Raw genomic sequence first — 12,381 nt, forward strand, 5'->3', positions numbered from 1 at the left:
CCACAATCAGCAAAACCCTAATTGTGGGTATTCTAGCAACCATAGCTAAGAAGCCTTAAGCTTCCTATTTTTCACTTAATTCAATCTAGGAATTATTAACATTGATTTTACTCACTGAAGCACATGCTATAAAGTGTATTCCTAGTTTCTAAATAGCTTCAACACTTGGAGGATATCATAAGCTCATCGAGAAGCCTGCTCTCAACACCGATAATCAGTTAAGTATCTCACCAAGCTTGACAAGGTAAATACCTAAATATCTCAAGTAGTCTTAATCTTGAGATGAGTGCTTCTAAGCACTGAAAAGGGATTTAGTAACATTAGTGTTACTGCCTTATGTTGAAACATGAACATTAATGTGATTGAAATCTCCTTGGACTCTTCACCAAGTGTCGAAGTTATTGTTCGACCTTGCTCAACCAAATGTTCATTCACTAAACCACAAGGTGGGGAGGAGCCAGAGGTCCAATCAAAGTTTACCTCATTGAAATGTCTAGATGAAGAGAAGACAAACCATAACAAAGGCACTTCAGCATTTACTTCCCGTGAGCAAGTGTTAGTCCATATAGTTTCTACAAAGTACTCTTTCTCTCATAAAAAATGGCATATTGTAAGTAATTGCTAGAAGAAATGCCTAGAAAAAATGAAGTCCAATAAATGCAAAAAGATTGGACATATCACCAGTAAGTGTCCCAATGTTCCATAACCACCTAAGGAATTGGAGGCTAACTTTGCCTCCCAATTCACTAAAGATCGACTCTTTTGAGTCTTGTAAACTCTCTACCTATTACCATGTTTTGTAGCCTGATTTATAAATGCATCTCATTGCGGATTAAGGGGGGACATCCTGTCATGATTTATCCAATGCTACTTGGCATTGAGGGGGGGTGTTAAGAATATATGTGAACTCTCCTTATGCTGGAGAGGATAAGGGTAGGTAAGTGTGAATGGTCCTGAGGGGAAGAAAAAACCCTAACCCTAGCCAGTTGGGACTATATAAACAACCCATGGGTCTACATCAAGTGATAAGTGAGAGTGACCCAAGTTGTACTTTCATGAGTAATTGAATAAGAAAAACTTGTTCTTGTACTTTTAAGCTCTTCTCTCCCTCTTGTACACACTTCAATCTTAGCTTCCACTCCGATTTTTCATAGACTACAAGTTCAATTTAATGCAAAAGGTCATTTCTCAAAAGATTTTAATGACGAGTGTAGATCGCTTGCAAAAGGAAGTACATTTGGCTGCATGTTCATGTTAAATGTTAGAATTCTTGCTATGAACGTTGTTATGTATGCTAAAGGAAAAGTGATTGTAAACATTGAAAAGTGGCATAAATATATTAGACATGCAAATGTGCAAGAGGGTAAAATTAATGTAGTCTAAAGGATTGGTTGCTTTTAGAGTTACAATTTTTTCATAAAGTGTGTGAACTATGTCACTTTGGTAAGCCAACAAGACAACGTTTTTCACATGATAGAGATGTAAGCAAAAATATACTTCATGTTGTGCATATAGATGTTTGGGGACCTACATAAAACATGTCTCTTAGTAGCAACAAATAGTGTATCATGTTTATTGATGCTTTTCAAGAAAGTTGTGGATGTATTTCATGAAGAAAAAGAGAGATGTGTTGAGTACTTCAAAACTTTCAAGGTTGCTCTTGAAATGAAAATAGGCTTGAAAGTTAAGTACTTGAGGTTAGATAGAGAGGGAAAGTACTTCTCTAATAAGTTCACTGACTCTGTGTGAGATCTCATGGAATAAAGAGATAGTTTACTTGCAAGTATAACCCACGGCAAAATGGGATTGTAGAAAGGAAAGTAGACGTATTGTAGAAGTTGCACTAGCATTGATGGCTAAAAATAATTTTTCAAAACATTTTTTGTCTGAAGTTTTTTATATTGTTGTTTATATTATGAACACAACTCCCATAATTGCAGTTCATTGAATGACCCTTGAAGAATGCTTTATAAGCCAAAAGCCCAATGTGTCACACTTGAAAGTGTTTGGTTGTATTACATATGTTTATATGTCACATGAGCTGTGAAGGAAGATTGATCCAAAGACTAAAATTTGTATTTTCATTGGATACTCTTTAGATTAGAAATGGTATCATTGTTATAACCCTATCCTCATAGGTGAGTTCAGAGTGAGCAGGGATGTTATTTTTTATGAGATGAGTAATTGGTATGCATCTAGTAGTGATGCATTGGATGATGATCATGATCATGATAATTATGCGTTAAAAAAATCAAGAATCATATAGCCTTAGTGAACCAAAACCATCATCTGGTACTTTATATACTGTTAGCCCCTGGTCTAGAAGACTGAGCAGCCCAACATCTTTAGGTGCATCTAAAGTGTTGTATGTAAAGACAAAGGGAAGAAGAAAGTGTCAGATGATAATGATGCATCTACTAATCATTTGGGGTTTGATGGAGATTCCAATGGTTCAATTTTTTTTTATGATGAGCTTGGTATTCCTTCAATCAGGACACTAGGTGGACAGAGAGAACATAGTAATGTAAAGGCTCCAATGAGTGATCTAGTGGTATGCAAGTCCAATAGGGTTAGATATCCTATTAAAAGATTTGGTTTTAAAGGTTATGGAGCTCACCATTATGCTTATATGGTAAAGGTCGTTAAGAATGTTGAGCCCACTTGTTTTGAGGATGCTATTCATCATGTTCATTGAGATGTAGCAATGCATGAGGAGATGGTTGCATTAGAGGCAAATAAGACTTGGGATCTACTACCATTGCCTAAGGGCAAGAAAGCTATTGGTTTTAAATAGGTCTCAAAAATCAAGGATAATGCAGATTGTTCTATTAGCAGGTATAAGGCTAGGCTGGTTGTTGCAGAATGCTATGCTCAAACATATGGCGAGCATATGGCATAGATTATGAAGATACATTCAGTCTAGTTGTTTCTAGGATGGCAATCGTTAGATATGTGATTGCTTTGGCAACAAAAAAATGTTAGAGTTTGCAAAAAAATTGGTGTAAAGAATGTCTTCTTGTATGGTGAATTACAAGAATAGATATATATGGAGTAGCCACCAGTAGAATATGAGGATTTAGTCATCTCACATATGTATGTAGATTAAAGAAGGTGCTCTATGGGTGGAAGTAAGGACCTAGGGCATGGTTTGACAAGATCGAAGAGTATCTTGTCAACATTGGCTTCTATGTTTGTGATGATGATCACTCACTTTATGTGAGAAAGGAAGATGCATGTTTGGTCATCATAGTCATCTATGTGGATGACTTGATTATCACAGGTGATAATGACAGTGGGATTGCGGAAGTTAAGGAATTTTTTAAGAAGAATTTTGCAATGAAGGATTTGGGTGAGCTAGAGTACTTTCTTGGTACTAAGGTTATCAGATGTGATAATGGTATATTGCTATCTCAAAGATAGTATGGCTTAAATATATTATCCAAGTATAGTATGGCAGCATGTAAGTCTCTTTCAGTACCATTAAAGCAAAATGTGAAGTTAAGTAGTAATGTTGGGAATGAGATAGAAGATACTATTATGTTCAAGTGGATAGTAGGAAGTTTGATTTACATGACTATCACAAGGCCAAGACTTGAGCTATGTTGTTGACCTTGTCAATCAATTTATGCAAATGCCTAGAAAGCCTGATTCGAATATAGTTAGATGCATGTGGAGGTATGTGAATTCTACGTTGCAATATGGAATTTTTATGAGGCAAGTAAGGATATACATGTGTTTGGATGCACAAATATAGATAGGGTTGGTAGCATGTCTGACAGAAGATCTACTAGTGAATTCATGTTTTCCCTTGGTAGTGCAGTAAATACATGGAGTAGCAAAAAGCATCCTATGGTTGCTTTATCGAGTATAGAGGTTGAGTACAGAGGTGCTGCTTGTTGAGAAACACGAATCTAGAGCTATGCTAGCTATGGCGGACGGAGGTTATAAACATAAAACATGATTGAGATAAAGAATTGTAACTCAAGTGAATTAGGTTCCAAGATATATTAACTAGGACTCATAAACACAATCTTGAGTGATACAAAATGATAGTACTATTGCATTGAAATGAGTGTCAAAAAGTACATGCCTTTATAGCTTTTGAATAGTACCACTATACTCACTGTGCATATGGGATTTTGGACATCTCTTCCTAGAGCTTCTAGAGCATACATATTTGTCATATCTCTCGTACAAAGCCACTTATGGGCAAGCCTCTTTTGGGCACACATTCAACCTCTAAGGGCATACATACCAAGCATCATTTGTTATTCTCATCACTCCCCCTCAAATGATGAGTCTCTATCCTTGTTGGCTTTTGCCTCCCCCTACATGTTGACATGGCCCGAGAAACTAGCTTTTTGACTACCTAGTCAAGTTAAGGCTTGAAACTTTACATTTTGGTAAGGGTTTTTTAAAAATCCACTATGGAAAACAAGATCCACTAAGAGAGATCCATTATGGAAAATTCTTTGTTTGTGAGCAGAGCAGGAAATTTCTTAATCTTCTTCTTGCTTCTTTGGCAACCTTTGGTGATCACGATCTTCGTGGTGTCTTTGATCTTCTTTGACTCCTTGGTTTTCGTGCCCTCGGCCCTTTTGTTGAGGTGTGATACTTCTCTTTTAGTCTTCTTGACACAATCTTTTCACTTCATGCTTTTAAAATTGCTTTGACTTAACAAGCTCTCTTTTGACATACATGACATAGATTTTGGCATACATGTTTTGTGGGATTTATTTGGCTTGGGCTCATGGGTCATCATTACATTGGTATTGATCATTTGAGCATTGTGCAGTGCCTACAACTCATTTTGAATGCAGGAAGGTCTTACCACTAGTATACTCGGGCAGTGTCTAATCCCTTTTACAAGTGCTTTGACAAATATTAAGAAAGGCATGCAATGCTAGTGTCTAAAGACACTTGATGGCAAAATGGTTAATCACTTGGATGTCAAGAATGAAATATAAAACGTTGCAATGTGAATGAGATTTACAACTTCAAGTGTGAACAAGAAGATGTGGATGGACTGGTTTTGGAGAAGTGTAGGTGTGAACAATTGTGGGAGAGAGAGGATGAGCTGGTGTGAATGGCCTTTAAGGGCTAGGAATTTAACCTTAGTATTAGCCTTTAAGGAAAAAAAACGAAATGAAGATAATGTCGAGCTACAAGCGACAAGTTACTTTAGGCGGCATTGTTTTCTTGTCGCAGGATGAACAATGTGAGTCAGTGTGAATACAATTCATAGTTTAAGAGAGAAAGAGAGAGTGTGCGTCTATGTGAATGAGTCTCACAGTTTAGGGTTATATAAAAGAGGGTTTCACTTTCTATCTTATTCATTGAGTTCTCACATCTCTTGTGTAAGAAAGATGGCTAGGTCTAAGGCAGTTGCAAATAAGCTTCCGCTCAGAGCCCCATATCGTGTTCAGCCCCTTAAAGCATCTACTAGCTCAGATGCACCCCCTTCTCAACCCAATCCACCTTCCTCAAGTTGTCCTCACAAGGGTCCTCCTGAGCATCCCCACAAGAAACGCAAGTGGAAGCCATGTACAGTGGCCTTGAGAGAAATTAGAAGGTATCAACGCTCTTTTGATCTCATCATTCTGAAGGAGCTTCTCGAGACTTGTTCACGAGATTGTGCAAGACCTCTATCGCACAGAAAGTAGGAGGTGGTTTTTGGTACAAGGTCAGGATAGTCCTGATCGCTTCACAAAAGAATGTCTTCATGCTCTAGGGTGTGCTACAGAGGCCTTTTTAGTTGACTTGATGACTGATGCTCAATGTTGTGCAATACGTGCGAAGCACATCACTGTAACTCCCAAGGACTTCCAACTTGTAAGAAATCTTCAAGCAGTGAAGGATGCATTCATTCCAATGGAATGAACACAGTTTGCAATGTTATCTTTTTTGTCGTAGTGTTATCCTCGTGCATTGGACATATGACTATGTCCCAGTGCAAAACTATTGTATGCACCCTTAAAATATGAATTAACATTTTACACTTGTCCTTCGCTCTCAACTTTGACTGTGCATCTTTGCTATATTTTCAATTCTTACTTATAGTTTTTGTTAGCATTGTCAATTTCAATAGGAATAACATGAAAAATTTTCATAAACACAATCTTGAGTGATATAGAATGAAAGTACTATTGCATTGAAATGAGTATCAACAAGTACATGCCTTTATAGCTTTTGGATAGTACCACTGTACTCACTATGCATATGGGATTTTAGACATCTCTTCCTAGAGCTTCTAGAGCACACATCTTTGTCATATCTCTCATACAAAGCCACTTATGGGCAAGCCTCTTTTGAGCACACATTCAACCTCTATGGGTATACATACAAAGCATCATTTGCTATTCTCAACACTGTTATGATAGCATGTAAGGTTGTATGGCTGCAAAAGTTATTGGGTGATTTGGATGAACAAGGAGATGGTTCATTTGTCATTCACTGTGATAACATGAGTAGCATAGAGTTAGCTAGGAACCCACTATTTCATGCTAGAACAAAACACATTGAGGTGCATTACCACTTTATGAGAGAGAAGATACTTGCAGGAGATATTGACTTGGTATATGTCAACACGCACGATTACATACCTGACATTTTCACAAAGGCACTGGGTGTAGAGAAGCTTCGAAAATTTTGAACCTTACTTGGAGTTGTAGAGATGCAAGTGAGCTTGAGGGGAGTGTTGAGATGGCAAGCTCAACATGTGTGGACATTGATGATGGACCGCTCGATTAGATGAGTCCGCACATCAACACTTATCACATCTATAGTCATTACGATCCTCACATGGCCACTGACTTATCAATTACTATATTTGATTTGTTACACTTATCTACAAATAGCATAGTTATAGCGCAAATCAATTAGTATAATCAATTATACACTATACATTTTATTGTGTGTGAAAGAAGAAGAAGAAACCGGCAAGAAAAAGTTTTATCTTTCTTATTGTGTTCTTGAGTGAGCTTCCTCTTGTGTGTATGGTGTGTATTTGTGTATTTAGCATAGTAGCTTAAGCACGTCCCCCCACCACGTGATTCGTGACACTATCAAGAATCACTGTGCTCCTAAATCTTATTAACTTAAGTTTCTCAAGTCATTTTAACAATTTAAGGTGAGGTCCCACATCTTCATAAGGACTCACATCCATCACTTGCCTACTAAGGCACATCTCACAAGTTCTTGCAAAAGTAGTAATGGTTCCCTTTCTTATGGTTCCCACAAGGATCTCAACTTTTGCAAAGTTGTCTCAATCCTCATAAGGACTCACAACCCCTCAAGCTCATATTAAATGTATACAAAACATAAATTCATGAATTATTTCCTCATGGAAGTTGTCAAGACCTACACCCTCACGTCTTAGCAATTTCTCTTGAGTATGACAAATGACTAATTTTGTAGGTTCTTAGGGGTATCCCCCAACATTCGATTCTAAATGTAGGCCTTTTGGCACTAAAACTACTCTTTTAGATAGTACCAAATCAACAAAGAAAAAAAATTGATTATATAATAAAACCAATTTGAATGAATCTCGATTATTTATTTGTGACTCATTTTAGTAAGTGCACTATCATCCCATAGGAAATCAAAGGTGAAAAATCTATATGGTTGAGGTGGATTTTTCCACTGATGTATCAAGTGGCTTTAAACTAAGACAACTTCTCGTATAGAGAATCCATATTCAAGATATTGGAGAAGATATTTCTCTCTCCAAATGTGTTGCAACCTTGCCAACAAGCAATCAATACATGAGTGACATTTGGCCACAATATAAGTCACACATAGGGATATGTGCAGGCTGAAACTTCTTATCTGACATGAATTCCTAGCTCATAGCCCTACTAAGCTTCCCTAAGCCTCCAAAGCCATTTTACATAACACTTATGTCTTGTCCCTCTACTCTCTCAGCTGCTCGAGTGATCTCGAACAAAAAACATCTACCTTCCACTACAAGAGTGTAGGACCCTCACCTACGATGGGTTTTTCAACATTCTCAAAATGCTAAGGCACTTTGGACTAGGGATCCCAATAATGTAAACCACCATAAACAATATTTTCATATAACTATTACAAGTATATAACCATAAAATCATGTATTCTATCACGTCTCAAATAAAAGAACAGCCATAACCATAAAAATAATGTTTTAACATACCTTTAGACATGCCACGCATAGAAAATATCCTTCTTGCCCCCTATTATATTCCTAAAATGTAAATATGACTAATACCATTTATGAATCAAAAAGCCAATTCTATGTACTTTTTTATATTATTTTGGGTTTCTTCTTTTATTTCCCATTAATGTGCGTGTGACTATCCTCAGGAACTTAATTAGAGAAAAGTATAATTTTAGAGAATAATTTCAAAATGTTCAAACTATGAAATTATCCCAAATCTCATTATTATCATCAAGCCATTTGTCATTGTGTGGAATCACCAAAACTTTGCATTAACGTGTTTTATCTTCAAATCACATGACTTATACGGCTTCCTCAGATTGTGCTTTAGCCTCTAGTTGGGCCTAAGCTTTAGCAACCACCTCATTGTTGACAAGAGCACAAACACTTTCTCTGCACCTTTTCAAAGCCATAGGAATGGTCTTTGAGACACGATCTACATGAGCACACGTAAACAACCTCTAAAAACTAGTGTCTACAATTGCTTAGAACAAAGCCAGGGTATAGCAATGCTCACAAATTTTCTTGACTTTTTCCAAAGTCATTTAGATCTTCCAATCGCCTTGGAGGCTTGTTTCATAGAAACAAGGGGCTAGAATACGTGAGTAGAGGTTTCATTGATATCTTTGTGATATCATGTAGCCCTATTTATATCATTTGCATGATGTGCTCTCAATCCTCTATGCATCCAATATGTAATGTTGGTTCCTATTTCAAAGCCAAGGCAACTTGTCCAGCATCGTTTATCACAATGCAAAGGCTATATTTTATCCTTCTCCATTTTTCCAAGTCCAACAACTCCCTTTTGTTATGTTGTTTGAGCATATCCAACATGATGACTTTTTCACCATTCGGATCACTTAACAGCAAGTAATAGCTCTCTATATCAAAAGAAAAGTACTTTGATAAGGTAAAATGGAATGAGCTTGGTACAATGCTACTTCTTTCTTCTTGTGCTATCAAATCATTACCTTCAATAAAGAATTCATGGAGTGAGCTTTGTACAATGCTACGTATTTCTTCTTGTGTTATCAAATCGTTACCTTCAATAAAGAATTCATGTATATTTGCACTGTCACTTGATGATTCACTCAGCATTCTTCATCTGTGTCAAAGGTCCTCAATCTCAATTTCACTATTTATAGTCTATACCAATTGACTATATAAACATATATTACACCAACATTAAGACAATATCATAATACATCTATTGGAAGCATGAGATATATATATATATATATATATATATATATATATATACATACCTCAATGTGAAGGCCATAGTTGATAAATCACAAAGATTCCAACCTCAAAAACTTAGACATGGTTGAAATAAGGACTTCAAAACTTCCTTCCAAACATTTACTCACCATGAGTTATGTGAATAGAATTTTTTGTTGTTAATGCTAAGAGCAAAAATGGCAATAAAAATTTTGCTACAAGCTTTGGATTTTGGATGGTCGCTATACTAGATCATTTGGGATTACAATCTAAGCTAGGTTTTCTTTTAGTTTAGGCAAGCAAAGCACTAAAATTATGGAAGCCAATGTGGCTCCATTAAATGATAAGGTGGACCCTACAAAATCTTTCACCAACTAACCCCATTGGTGGGTCCCACCACATAATAAATGGTCCCAAAACTGGCCGTCGAACTATTTTCCAATAGGTATAGATTTACGTACTCGGTTGGGTTACTTTTAGGGTTGGGTTTACTTTTCCAAAAAGTAGTGGTCATGAGTGATTGTATGAAAGATGCACTAGCGATCGTGGTCCCAACTCTCAAGGGTCATTAAGACCCTATGGGAGATATAGTCCTGGGTGCAGGCCCACGTGCGGTGAGAGAGGGAGGGAGATCCTTTAAATGCTTAGTAGAGATAAATTGTGATGAGAATAGCTCTTCTTGGTTGTGGCTACAAAGAAGTCTAGCCTGACAACCCTCTCCCATGCACTTACAACCAAAAATTTGTATCTCAAAGGGTTGTGGCAAAGGTTTATTTTTGAAGGTCGCACAACCCTTCTGGGCCATTATTGACCTGCTGGAGAATCCCAAAATATTGCAAGCAATGCATTTGAAAGGCAAAAGAAAAAATTTGCCCTTCTTAGAGAAGGGCAATATTTTTCTAGCATTGCGTTCGAAGGGCACTTTTTTTCTTTAAAAATTAGTATATTGTATTATAAATAAATTCTTTAATCTTATTGCCTAATGCCTAGTTACTAAGGCTATATCAGTGATTCATAATAGAGTTGATTAAATCAAATATGATAGTATAAATTGAATGGAAAAGTTATCTTACATATGAATTAGAATTTTATCGTTGTTAAGTGATTTTGATTAAAAAGCTTCTTTGCACAAGGTTTAGATCTTGAAAGGTAATATTTATTGCACACATAATTTGAATGCCATATTTTAAAAAGTGACCTTCAAGTGGAAGGGCAAGATCATAGAGAGACCTTTCATGAGAAAATATGACTTGAAGGGCAAGATCATAGAGAGACCTTTCATGAGAAAATATGGACTAGCCCTTCAAAAATGAACACTAGGTTGTGCAAATAAGTAAAACCCGAACCCAAATATGCATCATTACAGTTCTTTGTTTGTTTTTTACCAACAACTTGACAGAATGGAGATAAGGGGAATGATGCGCCATAATTATCTTCTTCATTGATCACGTTGAGAACTAAGAAGAAGTGAGAGATTACAACCTGAATGCATGCAATCGATTCTATGTCCTCTGAGAGAGTTAATTAAAGTCGCTTTTCACTTACATGCATGTGTTGATGGCACCTAACAAGCTTGGTAGGTAATGATGGGCAGGATGGGACCCACTGCATGTCCAAAGCTCTTGATGCAAAGCGGGTGCAACCAAAGAGCCGCTTGCACTTGACCAGAATGAGCAAGAAAGAGAAATCTTGGACTGAGGATAGACAGATGGTCGTCAATATCAACTACCGTCTTCCCATTCACTGATTTACGGAATGCCGGAAATTTGAAGAACCCACAACTGCAAACCCTCGGTTAATTAATTTCTGCGCACACTAATCACAATTAATTGATAATTGATTATTTAATGCTTGGTTAGCTGTCAAAGTAACAATCAATGAAAAGCTTAACATTATGATCAAGCAAATGAACTGACCACACATACACATACCTCTCAATTACTCACCTATGCTCCGATTTCCCAATGCTGCAAGACACCCAAACAAGCAAACACAACGATGGATACTAGACATCAAGAGGGTTCCAAGTTTACATCATATTGGAAGGAGTTAAATGTTGTATGATAAGTTATGAGATGACATACCTAGACTTGATTGTTGGTTCGAGTGCGAAAGAATTAATTTGCGTAGTTATGTTCGCTGCCAATTCATCAAGTCCTACTACATAGAATTACAAGTCTTGCCCCAAGTTAGGGGTCTTAAGGGAACCAACAGCTCCCATGCACCCCAACCCACTTGTATGGGTACTACTCTGAATATACCCCGGATTTTCATAGCTATTGAGCACTCTCACCTACACTCAATGTCCTCCACCTAGTGTGCGCAAGGAGATAGGGCCTTTAACCGTCATCTGCAACTAAATGGAAAGCTAGAAACAAACTAGTTTCTTAAGAAATTTAAGACCTAAATCAGAGATTATATACATACACTCACACAAATGTTGTAAGGCACTCAAATGAGGAAGAGAAACAATGGACACTAGGCATTAAGAGGGTTCCAAGTTTAGATATTAGAAGGGGTTAAATGTTGAAACATGAACTATTATGAGATGGCATATGTAGACTTGACTATTAGGTCAACTGGGAAAGAGTTAACAGACATAATCAATGCGCTTTACATTAGTTACCAAATTACCCATGCACATACTCCATAGGGTTCCAAGGTTGGCCCCAATTGAAAAGCACATACCTTAATTTGGTGCCAAAACTCCTCTTTATCTTGATGTCAGGTCTTGGCATACAAGGCACTCCAAATCTTTGAAGACAACACTTTGAATAGTTGTAACTTCCCCTATAATAGCGACACCAACCTCAAAATTAAGTCAAGGGCCACCAAGTTGCAAGAAGCACATACCAATGGTTGGGCCCAATTAGAGAACACTAATATTACCAAGCTAATATGAAGACAAATCATTAAACCAAGCAAAATAATATCCAATCAAGACATGATCAATATTCTTAACTAAC

The 12,381-nt window shown here is 37.0% G+C and overlaps 1 long non-coding RNA gene across 1 annotated transcript; it reads right to left on the reverse strand.

Moving 5' to 3' along the window:
- Positions 1–10,775: 10,775 nt before the first annotated feature.
- Positions 10,776–12,381, reverse strand: LOC148034234 (uncharacterized). The gene is made up of 3 exons (XR_015691191.1): positions 11,500–12,381; positions 11,347–11,382; positions 10,776–11,221 (listed from the first exon to the last, which is right to left on the reverse strand). It is a non-coding gene; the product is annotated as an uncharacterized LOC148034234 (long non-coding RNA).

Source organism: Lygodium microphyllum, chromosome 6 (genome assembly GCF_053477565.2).
Source record: "Lygodium microphyllum isolate KBCC chromosome 6, Lygodium_microphyllum_v1.1.10, whole genome shotgun sequence".
NCBI lineage: Eukaryota > Viridiplantae > Streptophyta > Polypodiopsida > Schizaeales > Lygodiaceae > Lygodium > Lygodium microphyllum.